Source organism: Hyperolius riggenbachi, chromosome 3, assembly GCF_040937935.1.
Source record: "Hyperolius riggenbachi isolate aHypRig1 chromosome 3, aHypRig1.pri, whole genome shotgun sequence".
NCBI classification, from domain to species: Eukaryota; Metazoa; Chordata; class Amphibia; order Anura; family Hyperoliidae; genus Hyperolius; species Hyperolius riggenbachi.
In genome coordinates, this window is record NC_090648.1 from 336,557,871 (window position 1) to 336,584,747 (window position 26,877).

The 26,877-nt window shown below is 42.6% G+C and overlaps 1 protein-coding gene and 1 long non-coding RNA gene across 2 annotated transcripts in view; one reads left to right on the forward strand and one right to left on the reverse strand.

Annotated features, from left to right (window-relative positions):
* LOC137562326 (dynein axonemal heavy chain 3-like) overlaps positions 1 to 26,877 on the reverse strand; it is a 1,996,682-nt gene that overhangs the window by 1,876,487 nt on the left and 93,318 nt on the right. The window lies entirely within an intron of this gene.
* On the forward strand, positions 14,319 to 17,445 carry LOC137561490 (uncharacterized). The gene is made up of 3 exons (XR_011030032.1): positions 14,319 to 14,403; positions 14,525 to 15,210; positions 17,307 to 17,445. It is a non-coding gene; the product is annotated as an uncharacterized lncRNA (long non-coding RNA).

Consider the following 26,877-nt stretch of genomic DNA (forward strand, 5'->3'; position numbering starts at 1 on the left):
CTTTAAATCCACCTTTCAATCCATACATACCTGACCAAGAAAGAGTGGAATAAGATCTCATCAATATCTGCACAGCAAGTCATAAAACATATCATGGCACTCAGTTATTTAAAAATTATAAAAACATTCGACTAAACACCAGTATTTTAGCCAACTTGTTTTTGGACTTTACACATACCAGGCATGTAAAAAGGGCAATAAAATGATCATTATTCTACTATTGGGGAATAGCTAATACAATAGTAGAATATCGGTAATTTTACTGATGAGCTCACATTTTTAGCAGAGTTATTTTTGCATCAGATTTTTGGGGGGCTAAAAAATTGCAGAAAAGTTTTTGTTGGATACACATTTTTGTGAAAATGATTGCTTTCTTGAAAATTAGTTCTATCATGCCCATTGAATTCAATACATTTGGTGAAAATGTGTTTGTGCCAATACATTTTTTATGCATAATTCTCTGTATGCTAAAATGTGTTTTCTAATGCACATATTTTCATGAATACTTATCCTGAAAAATGTAAAATTTTCACAAAAGTTATGGTAAAACCAAAATTGATGCTCTCTCATCACTAATTCTAAAAGTTCCTTTTTTGGGACCCGTCTCGATTAGTAGGCTTAAGTGCTGTATTTCTCTAATCTCATTGATAGATGGTTTTTCATTATCTTGATTTAAGCCTACTCTCCAAGTGGGTGAGGCTAGTCCTCTGTCTTCATGGGTCAGTTAATGTTTGTATTCAACAGGTAATCGCTGTAGCAGCATTTGAAAGCCCTATACTGTGACTGGCATGGTGAATACTACTGTACTTGAGACTTCTCTCCTCCTTCCACATGCACAAATACAGTAGCTCTTTGGCCAAACCTCCTGGGCTTATGCAAAAAAGACAGCCTCCCTCCACTACACTAGCTTCCAACAGCCGAGAGCGAGAAAAGAAACTTGGCACTGAGAACTGCAGGATGGGGCAGTAAAACCTACTTTTTATGGCAAAGGTGGTCAGTTTTTTAAATCTTTGTCTGTGCTACTCTATTATAATGTCTGCTGTGCATGAAAATGACTTACATTTTGTTTTTACAATTTAATTTAAAATTTTAAACTTAGGTCCACTTTAAAGTTGGTTGGTTGGTTGGTTCATTTCTTGGGTGGCTCAGTGCACTTAAACACTTATTGCATTACCAATCCAACATTGCTGTTTTAAGTCATCTTAATTCGGTACCTGCATGTTTCAGCTCTACCAACAACCCCTTACATCTCCTAGCAAATGCTGAGCACAGTTTGCAGGAATGAACACAGAGGAAAAGAGGAACATGCAGAGATCATGGATCAGAACGGATAATTACTGTATATCACAGATTTAAGTAGCTACCACACAGAGTGAACAGCAGTGGTGAAGGTAGGGGAGGATTGCAGGGAGACGCAAGGAGTGATTGGTGTACTTGTAATGGGCTTGTCAACATTAAACAGCCAGGGAGCTTTTAACCTTCCTGGCGGTTCGGGGTAAGCCGCGCAGGAGGTTTTCTCAGGGCCTACTGGGCCGATTTACTTAATTTTTTTTTTTTGCTGGCCGCAGCTAGCACTTTGCTAGCTGCGTCAGCACACCGATCGCCGCCGCCCCGCGCTCGATCGCCGCTATCCGTTGCGATGGGGGAAGCCCTCCAGGAAATCCCGTTCTTTGAACGGGATTTCCTGATCGGAGATCTCCAAAGGCGATCGAAATGGGCGGGGGGATGCCGCTGAGCAGCGGCTATCATGTAGCGAGCCCTAGGTTAGCTACATGATTTAAAAAGAAAAAAAAAACTGCTGCGCTGCCTCCTGACGGAAATAATTAAACCACCAGGAGGGTTAAAATGAAGTAGGTAGTGGTGGACTTAACCTTCAGGTGCAGACACAAAACGTTGATTTTACAACAAAAACAGTTTATTTACATACTCCAAAAAGGTGCAATGTGTTCCAAAGGTATATCCCACTCCCTTAGGCAATACAAGGGAGCATATCACTCATGCCCATCTGTATAATAGCTTTGCTCCTCTGACGTTTTGTGTCTGCACTTAAAGGGTTAAGTCCACCACTACCTACTTCATTTTAAACCTTTTTAGTCATATTGTTTTTGCTCTTCTGGCGCCTCTGTACAACTGCAGTGTTACTAAGCCAACCCTTGGTGGAGGGGATTTGGCCCCTTTTCCGATCTACAGAGAGTGACTTCTTAATCCTGAGTGGGGACAGGTCTAATTCTCCCCACCTGCTCTTTCAGTGGTTACCTGGAAGTTAACCCTGGTTTGTGAGTATTCAACTTATACTTACATTTTCACATCCACCTTTCCAGTGCAGGGCTGGTTCAAGTAACTATTGGGCCCTAGGGCAAAATTAGCCTGGGGCTCCCCAGCAGATACTCACTGTGCAAAAAGCATCATTGGGGGCTCTTTGTTGCAGCCAAATTTCCCTCCTGGGCCCCTGAGCTGGCTACTGACCCTCCCCCAATCACCTCTCAACTTAACTGTGCTCCCTAGGACCTCTGCAGTATCTATGTCAGTGTAGTGTCTCACCTGCCCGGCAGCACAGATGAGACGCTACTGTGCCAAAGACTCTGCAGAGTCCCTGGGGAGCAACAGCTAAGAAGGGGAGGGACACCTTGGGGGCCCCTACAGGCTCTGGGGCCCTGGGGCAATTGCCCATTTTTTCCTATGGTAGCTCCGGCCCTGTTCCAGTGCAGACTACACTATATTGGGCTCTCGGTGTCTCTTTTTATACTCCTTCTACAAGGGAGCTTTTAGCTCTCTTTAGGAGCAAAACCAAGAAAGCATTCACATATTTTAACTTTGATCCAACCTAGACACCGAACATTGTAGCAGGAATAAATTGCAATATTTGAGGTTTAGAAAACTTGGCGCAGTCAGCATTTCTTTGATCATTGAAAGTTTTTTTTCTACAGTAATATATAAAATATTTCTAAGATCACCAAGTGCATTTGCTGTTTAGTGCAAATCAAGCATGCACAGTAAATGACTGCTCCCTTCGGATCACTGGGATTTGGTTAATCAATCCACTCTACACAGACAGAAGAATTAACTAAGGATGATCAATGAGATGCAAATGCTTCTGAAATTATGCACATTTTTATACAAATATATGCAGATTGAAAAAGGACCAATCAATTTTTCAGACTGCATACATTTGCATAAACATTTGCATCAGCTCAGAAGAATTTGCATACCTACTGTTAACCCACTTGCATGTCCTTGGATGTCCTTGGATAGTGGGAGGAACCCAAAGCACATGAATAAATCCTATTATGAGGATGCTCTCTGAATTATTCCATTATACGTATGTTTTCCACTGTAGGACAAACCAACAAGTGTCAATTCATATTACGTCTGCTGCTGTACATCTTGACGAACCAGACACTTGGCTGGATGTTCTTGGGCCAGTGCCCACTTTAGATTTGTCTGTTGCCGTCCATTGTTCTGCTTCACACATTTACAAGACAGTCTAAGGCTGCGTTCACAGTGGAGCGTTGCATTGCTTTTTAACCACTTCACCACTGAGGGGTTTTACCCCTTGAACACCAGAGCAATTTTCACCTTTCAGCGCTCCTTCCATTCATTTGTCTATAACTTTATTATTACTTATCGCAATAAAATGAACTATATCTTGTTTTTTTCGCCACCAATTAGGCTTTCTTTAGGTGGGACATTATGCCAAGAATTATTTTATTCTAAATGTGTTTTAATGGGAAAATAGGAAAAAATGTGGGAAAAAAATATTTTTCAGTTTTCGCCCATTATAGTTTTTAAATAATGCATGCTACTGTAATTAACCAGTTCGGCCTATCTGGAAGAGCTTCCTCGTCCAGATAGGCACTGCTGCTGCCGCCGCCTCGTGCGCGCGATCGGGCGCGCCCCTGCGCGCGCTCCCGCTGCCCGCCGCTAGCCCCCCGATCAGTGAATGGGAATATAATTCCCATTCACCGATCTATCTTCCCCGCAGAAATACCGACGCTTTCTCTCCAGAGAGCGCGGTATTTCTGCCCCCAGGAAACATTTCCCCTGCTTTTAAGTTCCTAGATGCGAAATCGTTCGCATCTAGGACTTTTTTCACTGTGGCCATCTTGTGGCCGAATAGTAAACTGCACCACAATTCATTTTTAATTAAAAAAAATACATTTTACATTTAAAATTAACAGTTTCCCTCCCACACCAAAAATTACCCACATACACTTTTTTTATTTAAAAAAAAAAAAAAAATACAATAAAAAAAAAAACAAAAACAACATAAATAGTTACCCAAGGGTCTGAACTTTTTAATTATGCATGTCAAGAGAATATGTTATTATATTATTTAAAATTATAAGCTTATAAATAGGGATGGACGCAAATTGAAAAAATGCACCTTTATTTCTAAATGAAATATCGGCACCATAAATTGTGATAGGGACATTGTTTAAATGGTGTAAGAACCGGGACATATGGGCAAATAAAATACATGCATTTTAATTACGGTATCGTATATTAATTTCAAACTATAATGGCCAAAAACTGAGAAATAATGAATTTTTTCTGTTTTTTTCTTATTTTTCCTGTTAAAATGCATTTACAGTAAAGTGGCTCTTAGCAAAATGTACCCCCCTAAGAAAGCCTAATTGGTGGCGGAAAAAACAAGATATAGATCAATTCATTGTGATAAGTAGCAATAAAGTTATAGGCGAATGAATGGGAGGTGAACGTTGCTCGGATGCATAAGATTTTCGGCACTGCGGCGCTGAACCGGTTAAAACCCATGAAATCTATTTGCCCATTTGTCCCGGTTCAGTTTTCAGCCATTATAGTTTTTAAATAATGCATGCTACTGTAATTAAAACCCATGAAATGTATTTGCCCATTTGTACCGGTTATAAAACCGTTTAAATTATGTCCCTATCACAATGTTTGGCGCCAATATTTTATTTGGAAATAAAGGTCCATTTTTTTCAGTTTTGCATCCATCCCTAATTACAAGCCCGTAGTTTATAAAGTAACAGTGTTATAATACCCTTTTGACATAAATATTTAAAAAGTTCAGTCCCTAAAGTAACTATTTATGTTTTTTTATTGTATTTTTTTTTTTATTACAAAAAAAAAAAATTGGGGAGTGTGGGAGGTAATGAGTTAATTTATTGTGTAAAACTAATGTGTTTGTATATGTAAATTGCTTTAGGGTGTAGTTTTACTATTTGGCCACAAGATGGCCACAGTGTGTGTTTACATGCGACCTGTAAGCGTCCGGAATTACTGGGATTTGATAAAACGCAAGTTTGAAGCCAATTGAGTGCCTCCTTCGTATTTACTACATTGAACCGTGTGTGGAGTGGTGACCCACAGAGAGATTGTGCACCGGCAACATAGACCTGACTAGGCCTATTCCACAGGGACTCGCTGCAGTTTGCTTGTTGTGGACCTCCCAACCTACACTGGGCTGCAGAAAGCCCCAGGTGAGTACCGATTTCGTTTTTATTTTGAGCTCAGAGTCCCTTTAAAGGATAACCGAACTGAAATGTGACATAATGAGATAGACGTGTATGTACAGTGCCTAGCACACAAATAACTATGCGGTGTTCCTTTTTTTAATTCTCTGTCTGAAAGAGTTAAATATCAGATATGTAAGTGGCTGACTCAGTCCTGACTCAGACAGGAAGTGACTACAGTGTGACCCTCACTTATAAGAAATTCCCCCTTTTTACCTCTTTCTTGCTCTCAGAAGCCATTTTTTTGCTAGGTAAGTGTCTTATAGTTGGAATTTCTTATCAGCGAGGGTCACACTGTAGTCACTTCCTGTCTGAGTCAGGACTGAGTCAGGACTGAGTCAGCCACTTGCATACCTGATATTTAACTCTTTCAGGCAGATAAATAAAAAAAGGAACACAGCATAGTTATTTGTGAGCTAGGCACTGTACATACACATGTCTGTCTCATTATGTCACATTTCAGTTCGGGTATCCTTTAAGAAAAGTGAGTCAAGTTAATCTTATTTACACCCAAAATCAATATGACTGGTTAAGAAAAAAATGTCAAGTATGAGAATATACAGAGTATACAGGAATGTTTCAATGTGCAGAAACAAATATTATAAAGTATCATGGATAATAGAAAACCGTGTCTAAAATCGTAGGAATGCATTTCTCTTGCAGCAAGAAATCTCTTGCCTAATAATAAAGTAGAAGTTCCAAGAAAGTAGTTCTCAGCAGTGCCCATAAACTGAACTATATATCTCTGTGTCAGCACATTCCAAGTTGCATATATTGTTTGCAATAAATATAAGCAGACAAAACTGTTAAATTGAAAAGATTAAACCATATAAGAATGCCTTAGGCTTATGGGTATGTAATATTAACCCATTCCTAAGCAGAAGCCCAATAGACAAAAAATATAACAAAAAGAAATCATAATAGCTTCTTATTAAAGGACAGGTGCAAGTTAAAAAAAAAACAGGATCTACTTACATGTGGGCTTCCTTCAGCCCCCGGCAGTACTTCTGTGCCTGTGCAGAACATTCCAGGCCACATGATGTGATTGTGAGCGGCCCGAGCACGCAGTTGCGCCGAAGATGCTAACCTGTATTATGGGCCTATTCACACATACAGCTGAACTGTGCCCTCTTTAAGGTTCAGCTGCTAATATGCCATCTGGTTGCTTACATGTACTAAAGAAACCTACAAAAAAGGGCACTTGATATTTCCGCTAGTAGAATATCTGTAAAATTACCCATATTCTTCTAAGTTCCGAAAGAAAAATATCTGGAATTTTTATTGATATTTTACCATGACCTAACCTAATCCTAATCTCTTCCTCTACCAATGCCTAACCCTAAACTCAAAATTGTAATATAAAATATAAAGCAATGCCCCATGGCATCTGTTTGCAGGTTACATCTTATACGCAAATAGGCGCATATGCTTGTATTCATGAATTATAAGGAATAAAATGGCTAACTAAAGACTGATAACTAATGGTGTGTACACACTTGAAAGATAAATGCAAGATATCAGACCAATTTTACCCCCTTCCATGTAGTATTAGAGCCATACTCTACACAGTCTATTCTATTGAGCTGAACTCCCCATCAGATAAAAATCTTTGCGAGATGCTGCACACAAAGATGCTGTAGACATTCAAAAGATCATTATCTGCAAAAGATCTGTTCCTGCAAAAGATCCATTCCTGCAAAATGCATTCATTGACTATGATATCTGCAGATCCTCATACACACCTTGTTTAACAGACTTCATCTGCATATCTGACAATCATCTGCAGATCTGAAAATCCATCCTGGTGGATCTGATCTGCAGATGATCTGCAGATGAATGTCTGTTAAACAAGGTGTGTATGAGGATCTGGAGATATCATAGACTATAAATGCATTTTGCAGGAATGGATCTTTTGCAGGAACAGATCTTTTGCAGATAATGGGCTTTTGAATGTGTATAGCATCCTTGTGTGCAGGATCTTGCAAAGATTTTTAACTGATGGGGAGTTCAGCTTAATAGAATAGACTGTGTAGGTATGGCTCTCATACTACATGGAAGGGTGTAAAATTGTTCTGATATCTTTCATTTATCTTTCAAGTGTGTATGTAAGCATTATATTACATATGATAAAAAAAAACTAAATTAAAGTGGGAATCAGGGACAGATGGGCCCCTGATTTGCCATGGGCATAGTAGCAGTAGATCTCTGCTACACCTCTATCTAGCTAGCTATGCCACCAAATCAGCCTTTTAACCCACCTGACTTAATTTCCATAATAAAGCCTACATGGAACAAATAAGACCTAAGACATTTCCTGAATATACACAATAATTTGTACAAGTGACAATTTTATGATAGATTCTGCCAGGGTATTTAAAGCAGTACTGGGTATGCTGTCTAGACCTGCATAAAAGTTTCATTTAGCAAATATATCTTAGGCAGCGGGAAATTATGCTTTTCTGTTAATAGACATATTATTTAAACCAATGGCAGCCATTTCTAAGATTTTTAACGAGTGATAGGCCAGCGGGAATAATCCCAGCCATAAAAAAAATGTAATTGTTTTGTAAGTAGGCATATGTCCCTTTGCAGGAGGAAAGGATGCAGAAATTTGCATTTTAACCAACTTAAGTTGTGATAAATAACTAAAATTTAGCTGTTTGTCTCCATTAGTAATTAAGAAAGCTCTGTAACATTGTTCTCTGCTGGCATTTTCTTCATCGAGTTTTAGTGTAGCCTCCAGTCTGTTTGTAATTGCACTGTACTGTAGGCAGCTTGCCTCAAAGCACAGAGCATATGGCACCCTCACAGGAATGGATATCTCTTTTTTTTCCCACCAACGATGTGCAAGTCAGTTGGTCACTGTCTGTCTCTTCGGAATAATTGAAACAGTTGATCTAATCCATTTTGGTGGTGAGAAATTCTCTTCTGCCTTCCTCTTGAGCATTTTTGCTCAATGTACATAAGCAATAGCAAATCAAGGGGAAGTAATGAATACGTTTGTAGAACTTGTACAATAGACAAATGTAAAATGAGCAGATGGATGGATTCTATAAATATTTTCAACCAGTAACCCAAATTGACAAATTTAATGACATACACTCAAATTCACTTAAATGTGACAAATTCACACATGAAATGTGTTCATTTTTTTACTTATGGGGCATCACTTATTTCATTAGATACTATGTCTGCCTCCCACACACTGCAGCTAGATAAAACATATGCAGATAATATTCACAAAGAAGATAGGAAGAGACCTAAGGAAGATTAACAGACTTGTTTTAGTGAAAAACAACATTTAAATGTAGCAGGTAGTCTATCCATAAATAGAAGTTACAAAAACATTTTTTATTTCTCTAACGTGATCTTTGTCAAAATATTTTACTTTCATTGTCTTCCTTTACAGGAATGAAACTGCTGCACAATTTGACTTAGCAACTTGGCATTAAGTTGGATAAAATTAATACCCAATTTAGAACCCTCCTTTACTGTAGCAAACGCTTTTGTCCATTCTGCACAAATAATCTCTATGGCAACAGTTCCTGCGGCACAAGAATTGTTTCATTAGGTATGTATTGCCTTTTCTCTTTCATAAAATCAATCAGGAGAGTATCCCACAACATTCCAAGAGAAATGAGGACATTGTCAGCTTTCTCGCATTACAGACTTTAATTAAAGGCTAATCAACTATATGAGGGAATGACAAAATTAAAAGCAATTGTAGATTTATGGAAAGTCAGATTTTGTACTGTTTGTTTATGCCAGCTCAGGTCACAAACGCTACAAAATAGAAGCATATTCATTTGTCTTGTGGCTTTGTTTGTTTCTTCTAAAGAGGGAATTATTAATCTTCTGGAGCTATGTCACAACCTTTTGATCGCATACCAAGTTTATGAGCTTGGAGAAATGCCAAGCGACTACTGCAGCTTGTGTTGAAAGAAACTTTCAGTTCATGGTACACTAGACACTTGGATTTAGTTTCTAACACAATGAATTGTGAGAACAGACTAATACAATCCTGCAAGACCCTTAAGGAAATCTAGACAGCAATTTTTCAAACCTCTCCTCCTGGTTTCAGGTTTCTTAGGTAATTGACTAAATCTATTCTTATGAAAATGTGCTGGCATTCACTGCCAGGTATTGGCAAACTTACAACCACGGTTTCTGAGTTTTATTAGAGATCTGGTAACCACTGGTGTGGATTAAGTGTATCAGGTATATTAACCTCTTTATACCTAGTCTAAAGAACCCTCAATCCATGATTCTAGAGTTACACCAGTGGCTTTCACAGTGATAATATTTACATCTATTGGGAAACTACTAAACAATTGATTACATCTATAAACAAAATGTCACCAAGCTCTAAAAATAAGAATGATTTATGTCTGGGACAAACCGAAAATGTCCTTATTACTAAGACTGTATAGCAAGCTCTACATGAACCATAAATTAAGAGGAGTGAACCTAGTGTAGAGCACAAGTCTTCTACATCTGTCAACTGTATAGCATGGTATAGAACCTTGGGTCTCAAAACATCGTACATGTACCCCTGGGAGCAGGGCTGGATTTCTGTAAATGCCACAAAAGCCCAGGTCTTGGGGGGGCTGCAGCCCAAGGGGGCACCTGAACATGAAAGAGGGGCCCGATGCATATGAAAGAGGAAGCTGAAAATGGAGAGCAACACATGAAAAGGGGAAACTGATGCCCAAGGGAGCTGTTAATGAAAGAAAAGTGATGCAATACATGGATGTTACACATGAAAGAGGGGGCTGCACATGGAACGTAGGGGCACTGCTGCACATAAAAGGGGAGTCCCAACATACTTGGCCTAGAGGCACAAAAAGTATGAATCTGGCCTTGCCTGGGAGTACTGGGGAGGGGATCCGGGACTACTTCAGCTCGTCATAGTCATGCCAATACATAATATCATATGTCATCATATATCAATATAAAATATATCATCATATATAAATAAGCCTAAATAGGCATTTTTCGTTAATAGCTTTAACCTCCCTGGCGGTAAGTCCGTGCTGAGCACGGGCTATGCCGCCGAGAGGCACCGCTCAGGCCCCGCTGGGCCGATTTGCATAATTTTTTTTTTGCTGCACGCAGCTAGCACTTTGCTAGCTGCGTGCAGTGCCCAATCGCCGCTGCTACCCGCAGATCCGCCGCTATATGCGTCGCCGCAGCCGCCCCCCAGACCCCGTGCGCTGCCTGGCCAATCAGTGCCAGGCAGCGCTGTGGGGTGGATCGGAGTCCCCTTTGACGTCACGACGTCGGTGACGTCATCCCGCCCCGTCGCCATGGCGACGGGGGAAGCCCTCCAGGAGATCCCGTTCTTTGAACGGGATCTCTTGATCTCCGATCGCCGCCGGCAACCTCGTCTCGCTACTTGAAATTTTTTTTTTTTTTTTAAAAACGTATTCTGTCCTCTTTTGACAAACCGCCAGGAGGGTTAAAAATGTTTAGAGTATTTACTACTGTATATACACAAATACTCCTATCAAATATATATGTGTCAAAGAGTACTTTGGAGGAAGCACTTTGCAAACTCCATTTTTCATGAAGGAGAGCAAGCTGTAGCCATGTAGAGAAACACTACTGCTATAGAAGACAGGTGCTCAGCAGGTGGAACGAATACAACAGTGGTGGGTTCAGGGGACACTTATGAATGTCACAGCCAACAGGTTTTGGCTTTTAGGAAATACATACCAGAAATAAATGGAGAGGTATAAATGAATGTCTGCAGCTCATTAATACATTTTACTCAGCCATTCAGTTGAACAGAATATCCAGATAGCTCATGGTGACCCAGAACCATTCAGTAGAAGGGGCTAAGAGAACGAAAGGCCACCCCCACTAAAAAGCAACGCTAAGTATATTTTTACCTTCTTAAAACAGAAGGTTTGTGACAATTCTGCTGTAAGAGAGCAACTGTGGTTTCCCATGAGGAATCTCGTCCCAATGTGCAAATACACTCTTTATGCTCCTGAAGCAAGACACACATTCATATGCTGGTGTGTAGTGAGCATATAGCTTATATCAGTAGAACACTAACTTTTCCAGGTCAGGGCACCCTTGAGGACTTTAAATTTGTTTTGTGGCACCACTTCGGAAAAATCAAATACTGAAATGCTTAGTCGTCATATCACACACCACGTGTCTAATAATATTCATTGCATATTGCACCAATAATATGTTCAGGTTGTTCCCCCTTTCAGTTTGTTTTACAGCATCCCAGTTAGACATGCCAGTTAAACAGGCAGTGTCCTCCTAAAGGAGCCCAAGGCTTCTCCCGTCCAGAGGATGTATCCTCTAGGGGCACATTTTTTCTACAGGACCCCTTTAACCACAACCCCCAAACAGACTTAGGCAGAGTCCTCCCTCTCCCAAAATACCCAAACTTAACCAAATCCTCAAACTAGGCAGAACCACCAATTCTCAAATATAATTAGGCAGAGCCCCCATATCATAATGATCAGGCATTAAATCCCAGGTGTCAGTGGTGGTTCATCTGTTTTAAAAATGGTGGATACTCCTCTGCAGCCCAGCTCCTCGGAACTTCAACAGGAGGTAGCATGATTTTCTTCTTAAAGAGGAACTCCAGCCTAAACAAACATACTGTCATTGTGTTACATTAGTTATGTTAATTAAAATAGATAGGTAATATAATCTCTTACCCACACTGTTTTAAAAGAACAGGTAAATGTTTGATTTTATGATGGCAGCCATCTTTTTGGTTGAAAGGAGGTGACAGGGAGCATGAGACACAGTTCCAACTGTCCTGTGTGCTGAGCACCTCTCCAGTTGCTAGACAACATGAATATCAACATAGGAAATCCCATCATGCTCTGCACAGCATCAGGGGAAAAAAGTCCGGGCTTTTTTTCTTTAATGGGTGGAGCTTAGATAAAAATGCAGCTAAAAATGATGCTTTGGTAAGAAAAACAAAGTTCTGATGCTGTGAAACTGTTAAAGAAACACCAAGCCTTTTCAATGCTGCTGAGTCGATTTTTAGTCCGGAGGTTCACTTTAACCACACCAGCCATGATCTTATAAGGAGGCTCATCCAGAGTGACCAACATGTACCTGTCTCCTCTGCTGGCATAATTCTAAGACTTGAGATTCATGAAGTCTCTACAGTGCATTTAGCTATGTCCATGTAGGTAGTGCCCAGGTAAGGGACCATACCTGGTAGCAAGAGCAAAATAGGCGTAGTGCAGATCCATCTAGGCAGCCAAGAAGAAAACTATTTCAAAAAGCAGGCTCTGGCCTTAGAGTCAGCGCGTCTTCTCCATAGCCCCATTCCTCTGTGTGACAGCCTTCTGTTGGCTTCCATTTCAAGTGGCTGCTGCTTGGGAAGGTGGCGGCCTGTTCAATTCTGTCTTTAGACCACTGTGGCATTTGTGAGCTGTAGGGCTGCTACAGGGGCTTGTTTATGACTCTGTGGATGTGACAGAAGTTTGAATGAGTTCAGCACTGCTTCCCCTTGCAACCTCTGTCTCCCTCTACCTTCTAGTTTTAAACTGTGAATTGACTCTCACGCGCCAGCCATCAGGCTTTTGTGTAATGAAGCCCCGATTATGTAGCTTCAGCACATATCTATCCACATCCCCCAGGACTCCACTGCACTACTGCTCTGTTTCGCAAACTTGAAAGGGAGGGAATCCGCAGCGCCCCAGAGACATGCTCGTGGCACCCAGTTTGAGAAACCCTGGCTTACATATTTTACAGAGCCAAATAAACCCAGCATGCGCACAGAAGGTTATAATTAGAGTTGAAATGAGCCTTCAGTAATGTCTGCCTTTCACAGGGAATCCCTCTAGTCCACAGCCTTCACCTTCCCCCACACAAACACACTGCTGCATATTAAAGAATGGACTGAGTTTAATGGCTTAACGGACCTTTTATATGTTTTACAGGATGTGTCATGATAGAAGGCATCTAAAGCCTTACTCAAGCATCACATCTAGGCAGAAGCTAGGTTATAGCTGTCATTGACTTCCATACTATGCCTACTATCATCCGCTATGAGACTCACTGTAATTAAATGTGCAACGTTGTCCAATGCCCATGTAAACGGGCACTTAAGAGTGTATTGCCTATCTATAATGTAATCATCAATAGATACTTTATTACAATATAATATAACCCACATCACAGGATTCTTGGTTAACATTGGGAACCATAACAGGTTAAAACTTTACCAATGTTTATAAATACTTGCATAGAGCTATAAGATCTTCCAGTGAAATTGCTATGGTGATGTTTGACAAGTACAAAGAGCTTTTTGTTAACCTCTTTTTGACAGTTTTAGATCGTTTAGGGGATCCAGCAGGAAACCTCTTAGGGAACAATTCTAATATCACAGCACTCTACAGCACAACGCATTATGATTGGTCAAACAGTGTGGGTGTAGTTTACTACAATCTAATCAAAACCTAACTGTTCAAAAAGTAGACTCAGTCACGTTAGAGGAATTTCCCTATGAGGTTTCCTGCTGGGTCCCCTAAACTAAGCTAGCACCTAAAGAGTATGCTGGGTCACTAACAAAAAGCCAGGAGAGGTCCCATGCTATATTACTATGGCTCTGCCTTTGCCATACTCCGTGAAATAGGCGTTATTGACTTTAATTCATGTGCATTTATTTGGCAGTGTGAGATATTTTACAAGTATGACACTGTAAGTGATGGAATGTATGCCTAACTTCATGGTAAGGGAAAACTATACATAGATGTTACACCCTCATAGGGAGTGGTATAAGCTGCATTCATTAGCAGTACTCGACAGTTTAACAACAGGTTTCCCTGCAGCACAGGATGAACTGAAAGATATTATATCAGCCTTGCTCCAGACATCCATCACCACAAAGTCATGGCTGGGAAACTGCTTAACCATTTTACAAGTAATACTTGCTTCAGAACTTGCCTTATCTACATTACAGCAGTACACTTCTTGTGTTTTTGTTGTGTGTTGTATAATGTTAAACTAGTTCACATGTTGCTTACTCTCTCCCATCCCCATAGAATCAACAGGAAGATTTACTTACTGGCAGTCCAAAGATCAGATGCTCTCAAGCTGATCTGATTGTGCCTAAGGAAGCTTTTTGAGAATGGCGCTGGTTAGGCAGTCACGGCCATACAGGGCTCCGGCCTTTTTTCCATCAAATATCTAATTTTGCTACCTGAGAACCCACCTGGGCAAGGCAGCGCTTATCTTTCTACATGTGATCCTACCTGGGAAGGCAGCGCTGAGCTCCCTCCATGTGGGGCCACTGAAATGACCACCCAGCTACCTTCTTCGGCAGCACAGGAGCTGCACGTGGGCCATTGCACCGCTGCTTACAGGAGCCGCAAGCCTGTTCTGATCTGCACCGCTCTTACACTGCTGTGGCCACTTCACCGCTGGGATCTGCAGGAACTCCACCGGCTGGACCAAGGCATCCTCCATCCATGATGCCGGTACAACACCATGGAGGCTACATTACCGCCGCCGCCAGGGAGTTAAGAGGCTGCATGCGGCTGCTCCATCGAGACCACAGAAGATCCAACCATCGCTCTTGCCTCGGGCCACTTCATCACCAAGGGATCTCTTGTATGGTGACCGCTGCTGCTGCTGCTCCAGCTGCCACTTCACTGATTGGAGATCTGGCACTGAGCTATGTGAACTGGGACTCAGTGTGTAGGCCACTCCATCGCCGGGGCTAGGGCAGGTATGTTCGCCACGCTGCTCCATCTCTGCGGCCATAGTAAGCCAGCTGCTTCTGCCCTCCCCCCCCCAACCTGCCCACTGATACAACAGGCAGGCCCCCAGCCAGCATCACAGACTTCAGCTCCAGCCATCAGGTCTACCCCCTCAGCAGCATGGCAAGTCCACTGCCACCTTCCAGGCCCACCAAAGCTTAAGGTGCACCCCTGGACTGGGGCCACAGCCTTACAGCACCATCCTGTCATGGAGTCCTGCAGGCTTTTCCATTCCTGCCCCCCTTCAGAAGGGATGCTCTCCTCTGCCTGAAGCCACCGTTCAATCTTTTTGGACTCTGGGCTTACCAGTCCAACCACATTTGGTCCAACCTCACCAGACTAGGCCACAAGCCTTTTCCCAACCAGGACAGTAATCCAAGCCACCAGCCAGCCACCACCGCAACCCCATGGGATTCTCGGGCTCTGTCTCTCTCTTATTTCTCCTTTATACTTTCCTTCACCTCTTCTCTCACTCTCTCCTTCATGCTATTCAGCTCTCTCTCTCTCGCTCTCTCTCTCTTCTCTGCACTATCCTCCTCTATGGGGGGCTATCCGGATTGCTGCAGAGTGGTTGAGTGCCGCAATGGAATGTGGCAGCTCTCCTCAACATAGCACTTGGATGCCCCCTCCAGTCCTTTTCCACTATGCTTGTCTATCTATATGCCCACTTTATGTACAACTCATTGTATTTTATGTTATTCACTGTACCATCACCAACCCTGTATGTGCCAAAAAATATTCCGGGTACAGCACCTGTTGTACTTGGCGAAATAAATATTTCTGATTCTGATTGCGTCTAAGGAAACAATGCTTTGAAATATTTTGTCAACCAAATGTTGCTGAGTATCTTTGCTCCGTATCTTCACTCAGTATCTTCGCTCAGTATCTTCGCTCAGCGGATCAACTCCCCTGCGGCATTTGCCAGGCCGGCCTGGGATAGCTTCCAAACTTGGATCCTGTTTAGGCATTCAACTGCGTGTACGGCGCAGTTTAAATTCAAAGTCCAAGAGGTCTGCCGCTGATTACCTCGAACTGCAGCCCGTGTGCAAGCTCATGCACACCACTTATCTGCTCGATAAGCCTGTCCACGTCTGTCTTCTCCGCTTGTTTCACTGTGGAATTTCTCGATAGACTGAATACTATCTATGGCCCGGCCCTTTTCTGTCTTGTCTTGTCTGCTAGACAGCACTGGGTTCACAGCACCAACTGTTAGAAATCACCTTTCTTCCAGCACCAGCAACTACTTAGAAAGAGCTGCAAACACGACTCTCGTCAAAGCAAACAGCATAGGAGATAGAACTTCTGTAGGCTTCCAAGTTCCAAGTTGTTTACTCAGTAAACAGATATACAGATACAGTTCGTTACATCCTAGCAAAGCAGATTCTTGCGTTAAGTTACAGCTTCGTGATTACCTTCCTGCTGAAGGTAATCAGGTCATCTTATATCTATACTATGTTACATCTAGACTACCTATGTACAGCATACATTATATCAGATTACATAAAGGAAAGTAATTAGTGTTCCAGTCAGTAGATAGAGAGCATAAAAGTAAGAGTGCCCACCGTTGGCAAATCATGAACCTTAATACTGACCAGGAAAGAGTTAACGGTGTCATCATCTGAACCATCTATAATTGGTTCAGATCCCTTGTGATGTCATGATACACACCTACTCAATTAATATTCTATGAGCCCCCTTGTCCCAGTTGCAGGAATGTTATGTTTTATAAATATGGCCTATGTTGATTGTTCCCGTAGTCCATTTGTCTGGGGCAGTATAGGCCCGTGGCCTTCCTTCAGGAACATGTTCTCAGTATCTGCTTGTATCATCTGCTTCAAGCAGACACTGAGATGCCTCTGCCTGCATCATGAGAAACTATTTAAAGGTATACTCTGCGAACAAGCCTTTTACCTAAAACTCAGTCCAAATAACTGAGGCCTACTTTAATTATAACAATGAGCTTTTCCTGTTGTACAGTTTTGATCTTTAAGTTGATTACCTTCCAGAAGTAGTTCCATTTCCACAACTGCTGTAATCTTTTTTTTTTTTTTTTTTTTTTTTGCAGGTGTCTGTGATAAGAAATGACTTCAAGACATATTTATTAACCATTCTATTGAATAAAACCATTCCATTTTGTCTGGTGACAAGCAGTTGAGGAGATCTGATTATGGTCTTGAAAGCTTATCAAATAAGTTGACTAGTGAGTGACTGAGCTACAATAAAAAATGTGAAGTTAACGTCTTATTACTAATCATTCTGAATCATTGGGTCCCAAGGTTTGAATCCCAGTCAGTGAACTATCTGCACAATACAATATACACTGTACAGCACTGCAGAAAACATCAGCACTATATAAATACTAAATAATAATAATTGTCATGTAAAAGTTAAGGATCCTACACAAATACTGCATTCTAGCAATTTTAGAACTAACACGTAAGTGGACTATCAAAATTGCCAAAGCAAACCACAGATGCAAAATTAGTGAGCAGATATCTGCATATTTTAGAGCCCAAGTCCAGAGAGAAAGTAAATTTGTTTCCCAAAGGAGGGACAGCTGTGGTCTATGCAGGTGAGGAAAATCAGAAGGAGCAGAGTATCAGTAGTCCTCTTGCATTCATGGCAGGAAGCGCAGTTTAAGAAAAACAAAAGAGAATTATAACAAAAGGTAGTTACTGATCAATGTGGCCAGTGAGAGGTCTTTTTCCACGTGCATCTGTAGGCAGTGAATTCACCACCTGTCAAACTGCTCCCCGCTCACTAGCCAGGTGCTTACTAGCCCCTGGCACTGACGGTGGACATGCGGCCCCTCCATGGAGTTGCATCTGAGTACAGTTGCCATCCTCAGACACAATAGAAGATTTTTACCATCAGGCAAAGCCGCCATAGGGATTATTGTGATAGAATCCATGCATGGCTTAATTGTATCTAGTTGTATGGATAGATAAAAAACCGCCATCCACAGCCAAAACTAGATTGATATGTGTTTTAATGTGAACCTTCAACAGTCTTTCTAATAAAAACTAATTATCTGAATGCCAAGCGTATTCTTGTAGCCATACTGCACTGACTTCCTTCATTGGCCTGGAATATGCTTTCAGGCAGTGGTTCCTGTCATTATCAGAAGCATGGTTGAAAAGATAATACATAGACCTAGACGCTGCTTGTACAAACTTTGCATTACATTTGTACTGTTTACCACTGTATTACCCAACAACGGGAGCTCCTCCTCCCACTTCCTACTGCGAGCTGAATTTATTAAAGGACAACTGAAGTGAGAGGGTTAGGGAGGCTGCCATACTCATTTGCTTTCAAACAATGCAGATTGCCTGGCGGCTTTCCTGCTGATCCACTTCCTCTTATACTCCTAGCCACAGATTCTGAACAAGCATGCAAATCAAATGTTTCTGACAAAAATCTGATAAGATTTGCTGCATGCTGGTTTCAGGTGTGTGATTCAAACACTACTTGATGCATGAAAGATCAGCAAGATGCAAGGCAACTAGTAATGTTTAAAAGGAAATAAATATGGCAACCTCCATATTCTTCTCACGTCTGGTGTCCTTTAAGACAGATGTGTAGAAATCCAGGGCAAAAGAAAAGCCACAGTCCAAGTTGACCTATAACATTTCAGCTACTGAACAAAATAGGCTCCTCATTGGTTGCGTAAGAATTCAGACTTTGCTAAAGGTTTCTTTGCAATTGCCTTGACAAATCCTCCCTGGTAGATACTGATCAGGAAAGAGCTAAGTGTGCCTGTCTATACAAGGAACACTTTCCAGTCCGAACATAATCATTCAGATCCTCCCAGACGATCTCAAGTCTGCACGTACCTTTGCTAAGTAATGAAACCATGAAATAAGTATGGCAGCCAGGTGTCTAATAACTACAAACCAGGCACCTATATTCCTGCCATGATGAATTGCTCAAGCATGAATTTGCAAGTTATGGGGTCATAGCAGTCACTCATATTTTCAGTAAGGTGGTCTTGCTGACAGATTAATGACCTGTAGCTGTGGAATTTGATGTCTGTGTTCCATCAGATGAACATCTATTTGCATTTTTATTTTCCCATCTTAGGATAATTGCTTGATCCTGCATATTATGTATGACCACATCCTTTATCTGGAAGCAAGGGCAAACCAGTGCTTGATAAGGTCCCACAACAAAAGGATTATATGCCCACATGACATCCACCTCAGTATCAAGGGCAATGTTCTAGTGTGACCTGAGCAATAATAAAACCGTATAAATGCTACAGTACGGTATGTGCATTGCCATCATAGGAGTCACAATAAAGTTCCCGTAATATGTTTAACTTCATTTTAATATTGAATAAATGCTTTATATACCTGTATCAATTAGTGTATAGCCGGACAGTCCTTGGGCAGCTTCCCCGCAGTGTCCTATAGTGGCAATGGAGTAAACTCTGGTTGCTGTGAGAGCCAAAAGGCTGGCATTTTGCTGTGATATGTTGTATAATATAATGATATGTTTTATGTATAGATAGAATTTTGCACTTTAGCACAGGGCACTTCAGCACAAGCACTTAATGTTCCTCCTGACGAAGCCCCCCATTTTAGGGTGTGAAACATGTAGGGTTTTTCTGTTGTGTTGTGTAATTATATCTGTCTTGCAGTGTGAAGTAAGGTTAAACCCCAGTGAAGTTGCGGGGGGAGGGGGGGTGTCTATTGTTACTATTACCTCAGTCCACTGCTTTGTCATTATCACAACCAATGTTTTGTAACAACCTATGTTTTTTTTTAATATCGTTATTAAAAGTTATGTTTTAGACCTTCAATCTCCCCCAAACTTAGGTTATCTTTTGTGTATTTAAATTAGTGTATAGCAGGACAGTCCTGGGCATCCTCACTGCAGTATAGTGGCAATGGAGTTGATTCAGCAAAATTATGATTATTGTTAGCAACTCCACTGTTGTAGAGATTTGTTTGGGACCCAGGATCGACATGTGTTAGGAGAAGGTTGGGCCTTACATACCATTACAAGTCCAGGCCTGATTTCAGCAGATAATGAGATCACCGGCAGCAATTGCATAAGAGGTTGCAGCTCTCACTATGCAGTGGACTGTGGAGCAGTGAGATTCAAGAGGGGTTGTGCTACAGTAGGGCTGCTGAGAAGCTGGAGCAAGACAGACTTTAGTATTGGAGATCCAGGAGAAGCCTAGACAACTGAGTGGCAGATGGTGCCATTAGGTTCCTGGAAGACAGAGTGTCAACTCGGAGTGATGAGCCAGTAAGGCTGGTGAATGCAAAGACTGAATAAGTTTACTAGATAGTGACCCTGGAGATAACCTGAGGTGAGTACTGGTGTACAAGTGGAGTGCTGCATTTCTTGCTTGGCAATTGTCTTGGTTTACATATTATATGAAAAAAGTAATTTCTCAGATTTCAGCTATAATAGTTTTAACATAAAAAACACTACTGTATAAAAGAAATCCACACACATTATTTGCCCCTGTTATTACACCGGTTATTATGTCTCTAGTACAATGTAAGGTGACAATATTTTATTTCCAAATAAAGGTGTATTTTTTTCCATTTTGTGTTTCTTTATACTCTATCAATGCTTGCAAGCCCTTATCTGCAAAAATAACAGACATATACCCTCATGACCTACATATTTTAAAAAAAAGTTTCAGAGGTAACTATGTATACTTTTTTGAAACGCTGGTAGTTAAATTAACACAAGGTTTTTTGTTTTTTGGTTTCTTTTTGTCCACTAGATGTCCCATACTGTGAAAATAAAAAATACATACTCAACACGAGTATGTATTTTTTACTTTCATTTTCTGAATGACCAGCATCTCGCTGATGCTGGTGATCATTCATTACAGGCACTTTGATTGTCTTTGGGAACACATGTTCCCACACATGGATCATGAACCAGTGGGGCAGTGATGGAGGCGAGTGTGTGTGCGCGTGTGATCAGCAGCAGTGAGATTAACAAGCAGAGACACATATATGCTCGTTATCTGCAAGTGAGGTTTTCAGGGGTGTAGATATGCGCAGCAAGAATCTGAACCAGTTACAACTAAAATACACAAAAATGTAAACAAATCGCCTCGACAATCCATTGCGTGCGCAACAGACGGACCCACCTAGAAACCCTGGAAATGGCTGGAGGGCCTGGTCACTGTACTGCCATCATAGGTGCAGGACTCACGATATGTCCTGTGCTTAGTGGATGGGTGACCTTCGAGCCTGATGAGATCCTTGTTTGGACTGACATGGAAAGCCTGTAAATGTGTATTCCCTATGTAGTGGGATTGCACAGTGCAATACGGTCACTGAACATTTTCTATTGTTTCATTTTTAAGATGATTTTCAGAATATTCAATAATTTTTGTACTTGTACCTATTACAATAGACTGGTAGCAGGAAAAAAGTGCACTGGCAGCTAATGGATGATTTGGGCGCCTCCATAGATTAATGCATTTATAGCTAGCTAATACGGGGCTCAAAGCAGAGAAAAGAGCACGGGATAAATATCGTTTTCAACATTAGAACATTAACCTATTTTGGTTCCTGGACGTAGTTTCTACGTCCAGTAACCATGCGCGCTACCGCGCGCTCCCGCGGCCGATCGCGCGTGTGCACGCGCACTCCCGGCCGCGGATTCGGTAGCCAGGGAATCAATGTATTGGGCTATGGTGCCCGAACATTGATTCCTCTCCCCCGCTGAAAAAGCGACAGCTTCTCTCAGAAGCTGCGCCTTTTCTGGCCGTTCCCTTCCCGATGCGTCACTGTAAGCGTATGTTACGCTTAGAGTGACGTCATGTAAACAAACTCATGGCCGCCATCTTGTGGCCAAAAAGTAATACTACACCTGTAAATAATTTTTTTTTTTAATTAACACACATTTACATTATAAATCTATTGTTTACCTCCCACCCTCCCAAAACTACCCAAATAAAATGTTTACTATAAAAAAAACAAAAAAACATTACAATAAAAAAAAATGTAAATATTTACCTAAGGGTCTAAACTTTTTAAATATCAATGTAAAGATGAAATATTTCTATTTTTTTTTATTTTAAACTTGTAAGTAGTGATAGATGCAAAACGGAAAAAATGCACCTTTATTTCCAAATAAAATATTGTCGCCATATATTGTGATAGGGACATAATTTTAACGGTGTAATAACCGGGACATATGGGCAAATACAATACGTGAGTTTTAATTATGGAGGCATGTATTATTTTAAAACTATAATGGCTGAAAACTGAGAAATAATGCATTTTTTCCGTTTTTTTCTTATTCTTCCTGTTAAAATGCATTTACAGTAAAGTGGCTCTTAGCAAAATGTACCCCCCAAAGAAAGCCTAACTGGTGGCGGAAAAAACAAGATATAGATCAGTGCATTGTGATAAGTAGTGATAAAGTTATAGGCTAATGAATGGGAGGTTAACATTTCTCACGTGAAAACGACGGAACCTGAATGGGTTAAAGTTTTTGAAATATGTTATTTTAGAAACTTGCAACATTATAGTAGTTGTCATTTGTATGTACAGATTTTAAGTTATCAATGTGTTATTTCTATGTGTGTAAAGGTGTTTGTGCAAGGGAGGGGGTGCGTGTGGTTAGGGTTAGGCACCACCAGGGGGGTGGTTTGGTGGTTATGGTCAGGCACCACCATGGGAGGGTTCTGTGTGAGAGTAGGGTTAGGTTAAGCTGTATTCTTGATTTAACAGTTTTTAAAGTAATTATATGTTCCTTTTGATTTCCCATCTGTTTTAAAAAACTGTACATATTAACATGTTTTCGGTTTCACTTTGCGTCCACTTGAATACAAACACTTCCGTTAATGAGATTTTGTTATCCAGCCGAGCCCTTTTCTCCTCTTGCTTTTTTTCATGTAAGCAATACAATCAATGCAAAACAGACAAAATAAATCTAGGCTAAATAACAGTACATAGACATGGTAGTGATATGGATACATTATTAACATACATTTGTACATCCTTGGATCGTTGGAGGTATTCTGCCCTGACAAGCATCTCTCTGTCATTCCATGCAAATAACTATTTGTAGGCAAATACAGGGGCCCCAACTGTCCTGTTTTCGCCGGGACTGTCACGGGTTGGGGGAGGGGTCCCGCTGTCCCGGGATACCCCCCCTTGTGTCCCGGTGTAGTCGGCAGGCAGCGGAGGTAAAAAAAAAGATCGAGGCGCCAGCTGGCTCCTTTGGTGTGTGGGATGCGGTCTGGGATAAGATTGTCCCTCCCTATATGCCCCCCAGTGTCCCCCTGTATGCAGTGATACTAGTGTTGGGCGAACAGTGTTCGCCACTGTTCGGGTTCTGCAGAACATCACCCTGTTCGGGTGATGTTCGAGTTCGGCCGAACACCTCATGGTGTTCGGCCTTTTAAGTTCGGGTTCGCCCCGAACTTCTGTATGCCCCCGAACAGGGCCGAACAGGGCCCCTGTTCGGGCGAACAGGGCCCTGTTCGGCCGAACAGGCCGCAATACGGCCCCCCTATGGGGTCGCAGGCATAAGGGGGGAGCATGCCCCGATCGCGGGGGGGGTCGGAAATTCCCCCCACCCCCTCCGCTAGCGCTCCCCCCTCTGCCCGCTTCCCCATTCAAAAGTTTCAAGAAGTACCTGTATAGCGGATGGCCTGGCAGTGGGCGGCACTGTGGAGTGAGGAGGAGGAGGAGTCCGGAGAGTGACGAGTTGAGGGAGGCCGGGCAGCGGGCGTGAGGTCAGAGAAAGGGCGGAAGTTCCGCCCTTTCGCTGACCTCACGCCCGCTGCCCGGCCTCCCTCAACTCGTCACTCTCCGGACTCCTCCTCCTCCTCACTCCACAGTGCCGCCCACTGCCAGGCCATCCGCTATACAGGTACTTCTTGAAACTTTTGAATGGGGAAGCGGGCAGAGGGGGGAGCGCTAGCGGAGGGGGTGGGGGGAATTTCCGACCCCCCCCGCGATCGGGGCATGCTCCCCCCTTATGCCTGCGACCCCATAGGGCCCCCAAAATAGGGATGTTCGGGAAGTTCGGGGTTCGGCCCGAACATGCCGAACATCTCGGCCATGTTCGGCGAACTTTCCCGAACCCGAACATCCAGGTGTTCGCCCATCACTAAGTGATACGAGCGCAGCAGAGCGGGCAGTCTTACCATTCCTACTCGCGTACAGGCTCTAGCTTCCATCTACTTCCTGTGACACCACAGGAAGCAGGAAGCGGAGAAGACGAGATGCCCGTACGTGAGTAGGAATGGTAAGACTGCCCGCTCTGCTGCGCTCGTATCTCTGCATACAGGGGGACACTGGGGGGCACATAGGGAGGGAGGGACGGAGGGACAATCTTATCCCAGACCGCATCCCACACACCAAAGCCGCCGGCTGGCGCCTCGATCCTTTTTTTTTATCTCCGCTGCCTGGGCACCCTCACCCTTCTCCCCACCATTTTTAATGACGTGTGTGTGTGTGTGTGTGTGTGTGTGTGTAATTTTTTTTTGACTAGGGGTGTGTCAGGGGGTGTGGTTGGGGGTGTGGCTTAAGTGTCCCGGTTTCTCATCTCAAAAAGTTGGGAGGTATGGGCAAATACATAAAACCTTTTTCCATCAGATAACTTAACCGCTGTTCCTTCCGGGAGAGAACAACAAGTTGACAGCTGTGACAAGCTGCAACCTCAGCTGGCATCGCTCCTTAAACTTTTAAAAGGTGAAATTCACATTTAAAATCTAGCATTAAGATGCCGTATAACAGCCCAAAGACCATAATAAAAGCAGCAAGGTAAATATATTTGATAAAAAGCAACAAAACCAAGAGGTTTACAGAATTTCTAACCTTGGTCGAGTGTTATTATAATACCATAGCAGCAAGGACTAATGTTATACCATTAGCAAGAAAGGAAAGAGCCAACCAGCATATACACTGTTTTATTCAATTTGTACACCAAACTAATTTTGTTTGGTTTTGCATTGTAGGGTTAGGGATTCTGACACCTAACCCCAACTGCCCCCCCCCCCCCACACACACACAGACACCTTACCTGATGCCTAATCGCCCTCTCCCCACCACCCGCACAAACACCCTTCCAGATGCCTAACCCTAACTGGTCCTCCTCCCACAGAAACCCTTTCTGACACCTAACCCTAATAGCCCCCACCACAAAAACCACCTTTCCTGATGCCTAACCCTAACTGCCCCCCCCCCCCCCCCCACAAACACCCTACTTGCCACTTAACCTTAACTACCCCCCCCCCCCCCCATGCCTACCCTTAACCATCTCTCTGCCACACAAAAAATGAAAACTTATATTTTTTTGGGCACTACCATAGGCACCTTTTTGAAATAGTGGCATTGATGGGTAAATCGGGCACCCACTATTTATCAGGCATCGGGGCAATCACATTTCACCTCAATACTGCTATTTCAATGGACGCCTGTGGCATGTTTATTGCTGTGTATGCTATAAAAACACATAGGCCTCAATTCACTAAGGACCATTCAGGGGAAAAAAACTGTTCAGTGAAATACAACATGCAGTGTTTTCGATTTTTTTTAAATGCAGGAAGATTTTCTGACATTCGGCAGTCATTCAGAAATTCTCCAAACAAAAGTGTAGAACTGTACGGTAGCCCAGCAGTCTCTTTCCTGGCTGGTGCGAGGTGGTAGGGGAGGGAAGGGGGTAAAAGTTCTCACCTTGTTGGTGCTATCTGACGGATGCTCTGGGGGTTTGGGATTGCTGCTGGGCCACCAAGGCCATGACTGCTGGTGAGAATCCGGGGTGAGTGCGGAGGCTGCCGAGAGTTGTGACCTCACATCCAGCTGGGACTTTCCAGTATTGCAGCTGTGTAGGATCCGCATACCTCCCAACATTTTGATTTTTAAAAACGGGACATTTAAGCCACGCCCCTGGCCACACCTCCAACCCCTAGTCACGCCCACCCCACAAAAAAAAGTTTTTCTTCAATTATTAATTACTCCCATCGGGAGGCGTACCGGGATCTCCTCTGCTCTTCCTGCTTCCTGTGACGTCACAGGAAGCAGGAAGAGCAGAGGAGATCCCGGTACGCAGCAGAGAGGCAGTGATAAGACTTACTGCCCGCTCCCACCGCTGCCCATTTTACTCTGCGGGGGGAAGGGGACACTGGGAGGCATATTAGGAGGGAGGGAGGGAGAGAGGGAGAAGTGTAATGGCGGCGGCCATCCATGCCGCATACCGGGCTGGTGCCTCGATCGTTTTTTTCCCCCTCACTCCCCAGCGGCCGGGACCAAGGGGGGGGGGCAGCGCGGAACAGCAGGACGGCCCCCCAAAATTGGGACCGTCCCGCCGAAATCGGGGCGGTTGGGGCCCCTGGGATCCGGCATCCCCTTCGTGCTGCACATGATGTGATCTGATGGGAGGCAGTGCAGAGCCAGACAAGAAGCACCATGGAGCCAGACAACCAGCTGTTATAGTTTTTTTTTTTTTGAAGGCCCTTATATTTGTGGATAACTTTGCTATGCTATTATGCATTCATACAGTGTTGACAAATACTAGCATTTTCTACTGAAAAGGACCGATTTATTATTACAGTAATTAAATGAGGTTTTTTTTCTAGAGGTTTCTCTTAACGTACGCTCCTTTTAATGCTTGAAACCATTTTTTGTGTCTAAAACTTTATCAGA